A 14,397-nucleotide genomic window follows, 5' to 3' on the forward strand; every position below is an offset into this window, starting at 1 on the left:
TGAAATAATTTATGCTATATAATAGCAATTGGACTTCTAGGATTTAGTGATTGAGCCCACCATACATAGGCAGTAGGATCGCAGACCGATTACGACTAAATTTATTTCGTAGAATTTTTTTCATGTTCCAATGTCAAAATGGCCGAAATCGGATCACAATCGCGCCTATTTCTCATATAACACAGTTTTAAATACCATTTGTTTCTTTCACTTTCCAGAAAGAAAAGAAGTAAGTAATAAAGGGTGATTTTTTAAGAGCTTGATAACTTTTTTTTAAAAAAAAACGCAAAATTTGCAAAATCTCATCGGTTCTTTATTTGAAACGTTAGATTGGTTCATGACATTTACTTTTTGAAGATAATTTCATTTAAATGTTGACCGCGGCTGCGTCTTAGGTGGTCCATTCGGAAAGTCCAATTTTGGGCAACTTTTTCGAGCATTTCGGCCGGAATAGCCCGAATTTCTTCGGAAATGTTGTCTTCCAAAGCTGGAATAGTTGCTGGCTTATTTCTGTAGACTTTAGACTTGACGTAGCCCCACAAAAAATAGTCTAAAGGCGTTAAATCGCATGATCTTGGTGGCCAACTTACGGGTCCATTTCTTGAGATGAATTGTTGTCCGAAGTTTTCCCTCAAAATGGCCATAGAATCGCGAGCTGTGTGGCATGTAGCGCCATCTTGTTGAAACCACATGTCAACCAAGTTCAGTTCTTCCATTTTTGGCAACAAAAAGTTTGTTAGCATCGAACGATAGCGATCGCCATTCACCGTAACGTTGCGTCCAACAGCATCTTTGAAAAAATACGGTCCAATGATTCCACCAGCGTACAAACCACACCAAACAGTGCATTTTTCGGGATGCATGGGCAGTTCTTGAACGGCTTCTGGTTGCTCTTCACCCCAAATGCGGCAATTTTGCTTATTTACGTAGCCATTCAACCAGAAATGAGTAGACCATAAATCGGACGTAAAGCGCGAAACACATTTCGAACCGAACACTGATTTTGGTAATAAAATTCAATGATTTGCAAGCGTTGCTCGTTAGTAAGTCTATTCATGATGAAATGTCAAAGCATACTGAGCATCTTTCTCTTTGACACCATGTCTGAAATCCCACGTGATCTGTCAAATACTAATGCATGAAAATCCTAACCTCAAAAAAATCACCCGTTATAACGGGATGAAGTTTTGCAGTAATAATTCTTTTCAAGTGTGCTACCTTAGGAGCAAAATTGTTTCAAATCCAATCAAAACTGTTCAAGCCTCTTGGTACCGAATATGTGGACCCAGTGTTTATAGTTGACTTTTGACCGCAAATATTGGTCAATCTATGAGATAAACAATAGAAATTTAGATTGAATCCTTTCCAGAGAATAGTCATTCTGTGTATCAATAATTAATTGAAGCGGGTCAATAGTTTCCATATAAGGTTGGACCATAAAAAATTTTAAATTTAAAAAGTCAATAAAAAAAAACAGCTTGATATTTTTCTAAGGTCTTACATTTATTTAAAAGGCTGTTTTATGAAATTTATTTGTGGAAAACAATTTCGCACAAATGACCACCACGGCTGAGTTTACAGTAGCTTATCCGATCCACCCAATTTTGGAGTGCTTTCTCGATGGTTTCAGGCCTTATGGCAGCTACAGCAGCTTGAATCTTGAATTGTTTCTGGATGGTTGGCGTAACATTTATCTTTAACAGCTCTCCATAGAAAATAGTCCAACGGAGTTAAATCGCAGCTTCTGGGAGGCCAATTCACACCACCTCTTTTGCTGATTATGCGATTTTCGAAGATAGGGCGTAAAAGATTGAGATTGGCATGTCGCGCCCCAAATGCTACAATTCTGCTTGTTAACGTAACCATCGAGGTGGAAATGAGCCTCGTCCTCGTTTTCAATATTTCCCAGTTTTTTTTTTTAGAGAATAGCGACCCATTTCGTAAATTTTAGACTTTTTTCTGAATATCTGTCACTTTCCGAGTGGTATTTGACGTTTCCAATGTCGAAATACAGATAATTCAAATTTAAAACGTTAAATGGCCCACCCGTTACTTAATATAAAGGTTTTCGAACAACTATATAGGTGACTTTATGCTAGATTATAAGTATTCGGAGTTATGCGTCGTAAGAGCCACAAGTGTTGTAGGAGTTCCTTACTTTTGCCTCCCTCACATGCCTGTTTTATTATTTATATTTACATTTATTTCAATGTTCTTATTGGTATTGTGTTGTTTCGAAGGTGAGCAAACATACACTCGTTTATAGCTTGTACGTGTTGCGTGCAGCTGTGTTTAGCGTTTTCGTACATATGTGCTTCAGTACATATAATAAAATAGTAATAAAATGTTTACTTGAAGGCTGTTAAATCTAAATGGCCGGCATATTAAGAAGGGATAACTGAAGCATTATTCAGCACTTCAAAAACCGCTTATACGATAATAATGTCTAACTTCCCAACTCGTTGAAAACAAATTTATTTGCATACAACTTTTAATGCTTACTCGCACGCAAGTCAATTGAAGTATATATCAACACGACGACATGGCAGGGGAATTAATAAAATAGTTCAGCAAAACGGTTGGCTTTCTGCAAAACCATGAAATCTTTGGATTAACATTGTGTTGAAGAAGAACTTACAATTTTTTTTATATAACTTTGATTAAAAATTGGGGTTTTCTTGCTATTGTCTACAATTTTTACAATATTGTTTCAATACCGAGTTTATAAAGGCTGAATTCTCTGGCAGCAAATTTGTGTAACATCTCTAAAACAACCTCGCTGTGGCAGATTCAAAGTGTGATTGATGCATAATATAATTTTCAGTGATTCACATGAAAAAGTCTGTTGCTTGAAGCTCTTTAGATAAAATTGTTAACGACAGAATGTTATGACTTCATAATAAAATACATTTATGCTGAAGACTTACATTATTTAATGGCTTACAATTTGTTAAGAAAGTATATTTATGTCATAAACTTTTAGCAAAAGTTCTGATAAGTAATCTGTCGACAGATATTACTCATACGCCCCGACGAACAGCGCTTTAATAATGCATAGATAAGTTAATAATTTTTTATATATGTAGAGTGTCACGTTTTTTTTACTGAAAATAAATGCTGAAAGCAAACAACAAACAGTCACATGTAATATATAAAACGAAGAAAGAAAAAATTCCTTGCAACAAGCAAAACGTAAAAGCTGCAAAAATGACTTTAGCGACGCTACGCCGCCAGTTGTGGGTGGGTTATGCGAACCCAGTTGTAAGAAAAAGCAAAAATAACAAAAATGCTTAGTTTTGCTTGACAATACGCTCTAATGACAACAAAACTAACAAATTTTAAAGAAATGACGTCTAAAGCGCACTACCGCAAACCAAATGACGCTGTTAATGAGGTACTCACCTATGCACTTAAAGGAAATGGAATTGTTCACAAAAAATATAAAGAAATAAAGCAGAAGATGTAAGTAAGTAGCGAATGCAGTAAAGTAAAGAGTGTGTTTGAGAGAGTGACAGAGAGACTGACAACAAATCGGCGCTGCAAGAGAAGGCATTGCAGATGACTTGCTGTCAGAGTGAGGAATAGCTCGGTTGCAAACAATGACAGAGAATGTGTAAGTTATTTTCAATTTATTTGTATTATTTATTTGTATTATTTTATATATATATATTTTACGTTTTCAAACTTACTACCGGTCTCACTATATCGCTTCTACCATTTAAATCCATCAGAAGTCTGCTAAATGGGTTACTTTTGATATCAGCTTGTTACCCGGGTATTTACTCAAATGACAGTCAATGTGATTCAGCCTTTCTCTGCCAAAAGTGGTAAAGCAAAGTGAAAAGTGCTTTACAAATGCTACCACGCTTACATATACTACTTGTAGACAACTTCTAAATTTTTTTTTTAATTTTACATTACAATAAAACACATTATTGAAGAAAAATACTACTTATAATTTCTCATAGTAAATGAATACCATATGATATTGGAAATTTTATGAAAAAACAAATGATTTTCATCCAAAACGCATGATGGCATATCTCCAATGCCTTTAGTATGATATAATATTTTTCATCACATTTTGCGGTGACATTTATTCATCGTTTTACTTTTTATTGGGCTTGTTCGTGTTAATGTACTAAGATATACACGTACATATATGCAAGAATGTAATAAATCTTACATAAAATCATCAATCATATGGAGTAAAGTCAGTCGGAAGTTCGAAAATTAGTTTAGCCAATAATTTTGAGAAAAAATTCGCATTTGGAACTACGATCCACATATTTACTATCTGGGGCTTGAATAGTTTTGGTATGATTTGCACAATTTTTGCCTACATTTATTGCTAATGGTTTTGTATACTGGAAACCTAAAGAATCTGATAGAACTTTAAACTATGTTATATGGGGATGGCAGAATAATGCTTTGCATCGAAATTGATTGAAATCGGTCGAGTAGGTCTTGAGATGTGGGCATTCGCCTAAGTGCGGCCGGGGCCACATGCATCGTTAAATTTTGACATTGACTTCTATAAAGCTGTCCCTCATAATCCCAGTAGTAAAATTTAATGTATCTGTCGATTAATGGCGACTTATGGGATTGGGAGTAGTCCAACTACTCAGATCTACAAACTCCCTGTTAGCTTTTTGCCAAGGAGCATGAACTGCACTTTTCATTAAAATATCTCACTTTTTACTCAAGTTATGCCTTGTACGCAAATAAGGACGGACGGACGGAGGGTCACCCGTCATTGATCATTTATATATGAATAACCCTATATCTATCTCGATTAGGCTTAAGTGATAAAAACAGCCATCAGTTGAATAAACATATTGTACTCTTTAGCAACATGTTGCGAGAGTTCCACAAATTCCATAGCATTTTTTTCGCCACTCAAAGGTTTTTTCGTCTGCTTCATAACAATCCCCCGCTTTTACTGCGATTTTTTTTACTAATGCAAAGGCACTTACGCCTACATATACGTCGCTTTTTCCTGCAAATGAGAACAGCAGGAAGTTTTACTAACCATAAAAGTTTTTCGATTGCTACTCGATATGTTGCATTTTCCCTCGAGGTCTTAATGAACATTTTCCCACTGATTATAAACAATTTTCTCGTGCGAATTCATTTTTTAAATTTGTTGGTGTTTCAGTATAACCGAACTATAGTTGAGTTGTTATGCGTATTTACTTAAGTTCTTAATATTTATTTGGTTGTATCAGCAGCGGATCCAGAAATAGTTTTTTTGGGTGAATGCGGTTGCGAAATAAATATTTACTTGATATATAAAGATTAATCTAATAAATATGTGGAGGATATTTATAAATCCCAGCAATCGTAGCTCGCCTTGTTATTATTCAGCAAACGATTTAAGATAACTGAAAAATTAAGTGGACTGAGATAATCTAAGGATATTAAAAGCATATGTTCATCACTCTCATGTATTTGGGCAAGCGAAAGCTCTATTATGCGTATACCGACATTAAGGTTTGAAAAAAATTTACATTGCTTGACTTTATTTTCTCAAACTTTAATAAGCAGCGTACTGAGCTAATTAAACCAGGTTTTCCAATAGTGAAACCGCAATTTTAAAGGATTAAAGAAAACTGCTTGAAATATTTTTAAACTTTGGGAATACATATCGTAGTCGAAAAAGTTCAACTTCAGCTCAGCTTCAACTTATTTTATTTTTTTTTCAATTTATAATAATACAACAAATAAATAAACAAATATTTACTATAATTCCACCTTATTCCTTCATAATATTATTACTATTATTGTCCATATGCGTTTCATATGTACTTTTGCTAAGCACCTCGCATACGTACGCGATAATGTGCTTTGCAAGAGCCACAACGGTTATATGTAGGTTTTTTGGTTTTTTTATAGTAGGGGAAACTTAGGAGGCAGGAGTGCGGAAATGCGCTAAGCCTAACCTACTTCAACTCAAGACTTTCTGGACGCCTTCGTATGAGTGACAAGACATTTTACATCTCCTCTAAAGCACGCACAGACTGACGCCTGTTCTGCTGTAAGTTTCTTAATTTATTCATGAAGGAAGTTGTCACTTAGCGAACAGCTTTTCACTTATCAGTGGAGTGACACATAAATGAAGTCAAATTTTCCACCATTAAACTACAACCTAGCGGAGCGCATTTGGGTTGCGGCCACTGATTTTGGAATTTGGATATACAGATTTTATAAGCAGTTCCCCAGGGGTCTATATTCGCTAGTACACAGATATTTTAAAATCAGATTATAGGTGCTCCACGGCGTATGAGTGTCCGCCTTCCAATGGCGTCTCGCACATGCTTTTTTTATTATTTATATAAACATTTTTTTCTATGTTCTTATTGGTATTTTGGCCTGCTGTTCATTTCAGTACATACAATAATGGAGTAATCAAATGTTTGTTTGTATCTTAGTATACTTACATGGGCCCTTTTAGGGTTGGATGAGATTTAAGTGAATCCAAGAATACAATACATTTTTTTTTTTTAATTAGTACTCTGCTTACATGTGTTTCATCTGCTGACACTGCACGAAAAGTGCACATAGTAAGAGAGCAACATGAAGAACTCTACAGCTTGATGATTTTTGAGTAAGAACCTCCGTATTTCAAAATAAAATATCGATATGCTAAAGATTTAGGACATTTAATATAATGAAACTAGCATAAACTTTATGTCTATCATAAATTTCTAACAAATGTTCTGTCACATATGTAGTGTGTAGTCTGATGTTACTCATACGCCCCGACAAAACAAATGACGTTGTTAATGAGGCACAGAGGAGTCAAAAGTATATAAAACGTAAGAAGACACACGCCCTGAGAGTGGGACAGGGAAACTGACAGCATATCGGGGCTGCAAGGTATTATTGTAGATGACTTGCTGTCAGTGAGCAAATCGTAATGAAAGCGAGTTATACCAAAAATTCCAAAGAAAGTTAAAAGTGAAAGTTAATTTAAAATTGTTGCCATTGATTAGGAATCGAAGTGGAATAAAAGGTTGCATGAATATTTTACGTACCTTTAGGTACATGTACGTTCAGAGTTTTCCTTCGTGGCATTGATTTTCAACAATTTGAAATATCGTCAAAGTGCTAAGAATACGAGATAACTCAATGTGAATTTTAGATTATATACAATCATGACTGACCAATTGGATACGAGTAAATAATATTTGGATACGTAACTGACCTGTTTGTTATTTGAACCCAGACAAATCTTTTAACATGACAACTATTCGTGAGACAAAGAAGTGTTTCAGCAACAAAAATTAGTAACGATATGTTAAGCAGAAAAAATCATATAAGCGTTATGGCAAAACATTGCTTTGAACCAATGAAAACACGTAGCTTTGGAAAAAACTAGAATTCAATATGTTACAAGAATGAAAACTCACAATAAGCCACTCGCTCTTTTGACGCAGTGAATGAAAAACAAAATCTACGTGAAAAGGATGAAACTTCATTAGCAAAAAAAACGTTAAATTACAAGCTCTTATCCAACCCCTACAGATGGCTCAAATGTGAACAAAAACCTTGGAAAATGAATTATGAACTCGTCGTTTATGGTGCTGCTACATGCTGTGGACAGAAAAGCGAGTGAAAATGGCATTCTACCGATTGACACATGCCGTGTTGGGACTTAGGCAAATGGTACACGCAGAAACAAAGAAGCATTAGCATTATAACAACAATAATAACATGGAACATGAATGATGCACAAGTGTCATTCGTGGGGCTTGGAACCGTTAAAGAACATGTGTGCTTTTGATCTATTAACGTTGAGCCCATCATTCTTTGCTGTGGCATCAATGACAGCAGAAAAGCGCAACAGCATTGGTTGGCCATTTTGACTGATAATGATGCAAGCAACTGTCAGATGAATCTGGACCGTGGCAGCTGTTGTACTGTTGAGAAGAAATAAACTCGAAAAAATTGGCGTGAAAAAAATGTATAAGCTTTGACTAGTACTGGAAATGAGTAGGTGAAGTGGGAGGGATGAAATACTAAGTAGTTACATTTTTCGATTAGATTGAGAAGGTTTCTGCAAATATGAAAGCAATACTCGTTTATATTTACGATGCTCATAAATATGTAAAAAACCAAATTACCTTAACAACAGTGTGTCGGATATAATAGCGACATATCTTCAACGCCAAATGGTATGCTGCAATAATTTTGTGTATCTCTTTTATTGGATGTTTTTCAACCATAAGTTGGATTTTTGAGGCAATTTTTTTACCGTTATCCTTTTTTGAGCTTACGTTTGAGTTATATCATTGAGTGAATCTATGTGTATAAAATATATGTGCAAGCTTGAAATGCCCAATCCCCAATCCATAAAAAGGAGACCCCACAATCTGCGCCAACTACTGTGGGATTAGCCTCCTCAACATCGCATATAAGGTTCTATCGAGCGTATTATGTGAAACATTAAAGCCTACCGTCAACAAACTGATTAGACCTTACCAGTGTGGCTTTAGACCTGCCAAATCAACAACCGACCAGATATTCACCATGCGCCAAATCTTGGAAAAGACCCGTGAAAGGATAATCGACACACACCACCTCTTCGTCGATTTCTAAGCTGCTTTCGACAATACGAAAGGAGCTGCCTTTATGCCGCGATGTCTGAATTTGATATTACCGCAAAACTAATACGGCTGAGTAAACTGGCGTTGAGCAACACCAAAAGCTCCGTCAGATTTGGGAAGGACCTCTCCGAGCCATTCGATACCAAACGAGGTTTCAGACAACCCTATCGTGCGACTTTTTCAATCTGTTTCAATAATTCGAATTGCAGAACTGAATCGAGCAGGTACAATCTTTTATAAGAGTGTACAGCTGCTGGCGTATGCCGATGATATTGATATCATCGGTCTCAACACCCGTGCCGTTAGTTCTGCTTTCTCCAGACTGAACAAGGAAGCAACGCAAATGGTTCTGGTAGTGAACGAGGGCAACACAAAACATCTCCTATCATCAAACAAATAGTATTTGTATTCGCGACTTGGGTCTTACGTCACTACTGACAGTCATAACTTTGAAGATATAGATGATTTCGTCTATTTTGGAACCAGCGTAAGCACCACCAACAATGTCAGCCTGGAAATCCAACGCAGGATAACTCTTGCCAAATGGTGCTACTTTGGACTGAGTAGGCAATTGAAAAGTAAAGTCCTCTCCCGACAAACAAAAACCAAACTCTATAAGTCGCTCATAATTCCCGTCCTGCTGATGATGAGTCACGTTGCGAGTTTTCGAGAGAAAAGTTCTGCGGAAGATTTATGGTCCTTTGCGCGTTGGCCACGGCTTCGCTTGGAATATCCAATTAGCGCCACGTAGCGAAGAGAAGAAACGACTGGCGTGCTGTTGTTGACTCGGCTATAATCGCGTAAGCGGTGTCTACGCCAGTAAAGAAGAAGAAGAAGCTTGTAGTGCCATCGCCTTATATGCTTTGTTATAGAGTTTAACAAGTAATAAATCTGCTGTTATGTGTCTCTCAAAAAACCAAAAATATATATAAGTAAGTGCATTTTAGTACACTTTCGTTAACATCTCGGCTTTCGGTAATTTTTTTAGGGTTTCCACATATTAATTACGCCAAGAATATTTTCATTACTTCTAGATGGTCTTTGTTTTATTGGCACTTGGGCATCATGTACAAGAAATGTACTCGAAAAAAATTTCAATAGTTTGAAGAAAGAATTGAAAATAAAAAATAGTTTATGTTGATTAATTTGCGAAAGCATGGACAACCAAATGTATATATCAAATTCCATCTTTTATCAGGCCATCTGTTTTTATGCTCTGTTCGACAAGAAGTTTTGCAGTTATTTCACTGAGTATTAGACATATGCCACAAAGCCACTCACATTAATGTGTAAATAAATTTACCCTTATAAAAAAATGACAGTGACTTGGTTAGCAAAGGGTTCAAGTGAAGTAATATAAACCCAAAAGACAACAACAACTACTCGAGCATCCACGAACCCAATCAAAAGAATGTTGAATCACAGTAAACGGAGATTACGTTCTGTGGCAAGGATTAAGGTTGTGTTTATTGAACCAACGGCCAAAGTAAAGTAGGAGCAACACAAATATATATATATATGTGTATATATGAAAGCTCAGTTTTCATATTTCACACGCCACATGACAACATCTCCAACCATTTTTAATAAATCATAAGCAGCTTTGGTTTTCATAAGTTTACAAGAATATTTATGACTACACATGTACTTGTATATTACCTGAGCTTGCCACTAAGATCAATAGCATATAACGGTTAACGCTAGCATCATAGTATTGGTATGATACCATGGAGATGGAAAACAGTTTTTTTTTCGTTATCCCTATTGTCGCATTCAACTCGTGACATACTTCAATTGAGTTTGTAAATTTTTTCATTTTTCGCTCTTTGATATTAAAGGGATTAGTTTTTATATTGTTTTACATTTTAATTACCATAGAAATTGAATAAATGTCAATAATTTCGAATACAGCATTTTATCGCCTCGTAAAAAAGTGTGAAAATCCGATTTTAATTGAGTGGTCATTTTCCAAAAGTTTTGATCCCTTAGTTTGTATTTAAAAAAAATAAGCTTTTTGCGGTCTCAATTACCATGACAGCTATTTCTTTCAACTGAAAGCAGATATACGCAAGTAGTAGGTAAAACCCCAAGGACATCTTAAAACATCAAGGAAACAAATTTAGTGTTTAATTTCTCGAAAATATCGAATAGAAAAACTAATATTTCAAGAGACCAGAGACTTTTAAAATATTTCTGAAAATCGAATTAGTTTAGAAGTTAAGATCTTTAGACCGTGACAACCCGAGGGCTTTAGTCAAAACAACCGACGACAGAAGGAACCAAAAAAAAATTTTCTGAATAGCTATTTTCAAATCGTTGGTAAAAAATCTTAATTGCCAATTATAGATAAAGTTTAGTATGAGTTTTATGAATATGTTTTTATGAATATATTTTTATGATTTTTACAGAAAAATATATTTATATTTTCAGCTAACATTTTGGGAAAATAATGTGTGAAACAAAAATTGGTCTTCATAACAGCACTGTTAGCGATTTGAACATCAATACTCAGCTTCAGTTTATTTGTGATTTAAATTGACCACATTGAATATCACCCATACGCCCTGTTGTACTTACAACGGCTGTTACACTCATTCATTATAAATTTGTGTCCAAATTTCTCACGAGAATATAACCTGGCACGGTGAAAACTTGCAAATTGCATTAAAACTGAACCACATATGGTATCAAAACATCTGTTTTGGAATGTATGCATACGTAGAAAAATGTAATGTGGTGGCTAATGTGTGTATCACTGCAACTGACGCTCTCGCAACAAATCGAGGATGGTGGTAGTCGCCACAACTGAAATGCGACTTAGGGGATGTTGTTCACAACAAATTGTTCGCCCTAAGCGAGTCGCTTTTGTATGTGTATGTTTATTGTATGTGTCTATCTATATATAAATATGGTGCGATGCATGTCAACATGGACTCTGAGGTAAATTAAAACACCTGGAGGTGTAGAAAGTCATGCGAACGCACAAATTGAGCCATCTCAACTGGAGACAGCACCAATAAAACGGGATCCATTTATTCCACCGAGGAATTTTCAATCGCTTCGTCAACTAAACTGAATTTCGGCATTTGGGACAAACAGCAACCTGAAGAGATTTATGAACTTTCATTTCAACCAGAAAAATACAACGAGTTGGTGTAGATTAGGGGCCGATGAAATTATTGTTCCATATTTCTACAAAAGTGATGAGGATGAGAACCGTCAATAGCTAATGCGGACAACATTTCAAAAAAGAGATAACCTTCAAAAAATAAATGCCAAGAAATGTTCTTTTTAATGATAATAAGCATTCCACATTTAATTTGAAGTTTCTGTGTTTTTTTTTGTAAAAATGAGCAAATAGGTAAAATAAATGTAGTTTAAAAAAACTAAAAAACACGCTTTTAAAACATATCAAACTAAAAAGTGAAAAATAATTCTTTGTATAAACTAACAATAATAATGAAGGAAAAATTCCAGCATTATTGTGAAAATGGCGTGGAATGCTCGATATATGAAAAATATGTCACAAAGCACCCCACGCTTTTCTCGCAATAATGCAGGAATTTTTCCTTCATTATTATTGTTAGTTTATACAAAGAATTATTTTTCACTTTTTAGTTTGATATGTTTCAAAAGCGTGTTTTTTAGTTTTTTTAAACTATATTTATTTTTAATTTTTTAGTTTGATGTGAGAAACCCCAAATTTGTTAAAATATGAAGTATGACATGTAGTATTGGTTAAGTAAATCGATAATGAAACAGCATTTAATATCTACTCGTAACCTTTCATTGACTAATTGTTATATTATATTATTAGCGACCAAGTTCTATTTACGACTTTACGAATTATTATTTCTTAATCGAGTCATGTCTTCTAACGCTTCACTGTTACATGGGGGTTTCCCTGTCAAGTTTGAAGAGGCTAGTGCGTCAATTCGACTTCCGTCCAAAGATCTACAACGACTAAGTGCTACATAATCTTGTCCAGCAACAAACAGTCGAGAGCCCAGATAAATTACTGCAGGTTCTACTGTACAACCTTGCATCTTATGAACGGTCGACGCCCAACTCAGTATTATTGGCAACATTCGTCTCTGCTGTATTTTGCTTAATTTGATATTATTTCTTCCGGTGCGCGGTTATACTTATATATGTACATATGTAAGTATATGTATCTATATAAAGTATACTTTCTTTAAGGATATACATACTATTTCAGTATATACATATGCTACTCAAATGTCGCCAAAACTACTTTTATATAGATGTTGCATATTTTTGGTGAGCTGCTTAAACTTACTGTCGCCTTCCTACAGTGTCGCTCAAATATTCTACGTTTCAGTACCACTTAAAAAAGTTACAAACATACATACATACATACATACATACATACATATATACATACATACATATATACAAGTGAAGCTAATAAAAGCGTATTAAAAATAGGTAAAATCGGGTCAATACTGCCCCTGACTCCTACATTTTAATATACAATATTGCCAGCACCGGCTTTGATTTTTGCCAGTTGCAAGAGTATAAAATGTTCGGTTAGTATAGAGCTAGCTCTTCCTTACTTCTTTTAATATAAAGTTTTGCAACACCTGAAAGTAAACCTCTGGCACTTTTCAACAGCTGAAAATGTTTGACTACGCCCGAACGTAACCTTTCTTTAGTAGTTGCATGCTATGCTGAACTTAATCCAGGAGCCCAGCATTCGCGGGTCCTAGCAATGTTAAATTTACTTTTTGTTAATCTGTCTACCCTGATTGTGCTCTCATTTCCTCGTCACTCAGAGTGACCAGTCCGCAATTCCCTCCATCTGTTTTTACTGCTGTAGCAATTTAATGGTAGAAATATATTTAAAACTACGTATCATTCTTTTGTGGCATAGTAGGAAGCCTTATGCCTAAAACTTAAGCTAGAACTGTAGATGAATGCTAATTGGTTTCTGAATAGGTGAAAATATGTAAAGTAATCAAGTTTCAAACGTCAAACACTAGACACTAGAGACACTACTAAACTCCACATCAGACACCACTGCTCTCGTCACCGTCTTTTTGATTGCCAATTTTTGTATCTCAATGTATAATTTTTGTTTCCGATCGGAAACTCTTTCTTGATTTTGCAGCTTTATTGAATCTCATATAACTTTCTGATATTTGCAACTACTTGTGATTTTGCAGCTCACTTATCACAAAGAGCATCAATTGCACATATCTTGTCACATATGCTGACTTCAATTTGACGCACCATCATATTCGAGATGACCTTGAAATTGTCCCTATGCGGGGGGCTTATTGTGAGTTTCGTTTTGAGTGGATGACTCATAGCTAACAGGAAACTATATTTATTATTGCATACAGCATCAGACGATTTGGCAATGATTGCATTTCGCGTTGACGAATTATTTTAAAGTGTGATTTCATATGCAAAGCTGTGAATCACGTATTTCTTTTTTGGTAAGAAATATAAGGTACTAAGTATTCAGTTAAGTTTGTCCTGGACCATTTGAAGAAATAAAAAATTATTTTTTTTTGCTTAGAAACAAAAATGTGCACCAAAAGCATAGCTTTATAAATGTTAAAAAATAAGTCATTGCAAAATAGAATCCATTTACGACCGATGATCTCCCTCGACCCAATCTGTCACCTAACCTTGATTTCTAAATATATCACCCAATTCAATGGCTTTGACGCAACAAATTGATAAATGCAGTTATTAGTTAATCTCTTCCTTTTTATCAATTTATCTGTCATCCATTTCCTTAAAGGCACACCTTCTAAAA

The sequence above is a fragment of the Bactrocera dorsalis genome, chromosome 2 (assembly GCF_023373825.1).
Source record: "Bactrocera dorsalis isolate Fly_Bdor chromosome 2, ASM2337382v1, whole genome shotgun sequence".
NCBI lineage: Eukaryota > Metazoa > Arthropoda > Insecta > Diptera > Tephritidae > Bactrocera > Bactrocera dorsalis.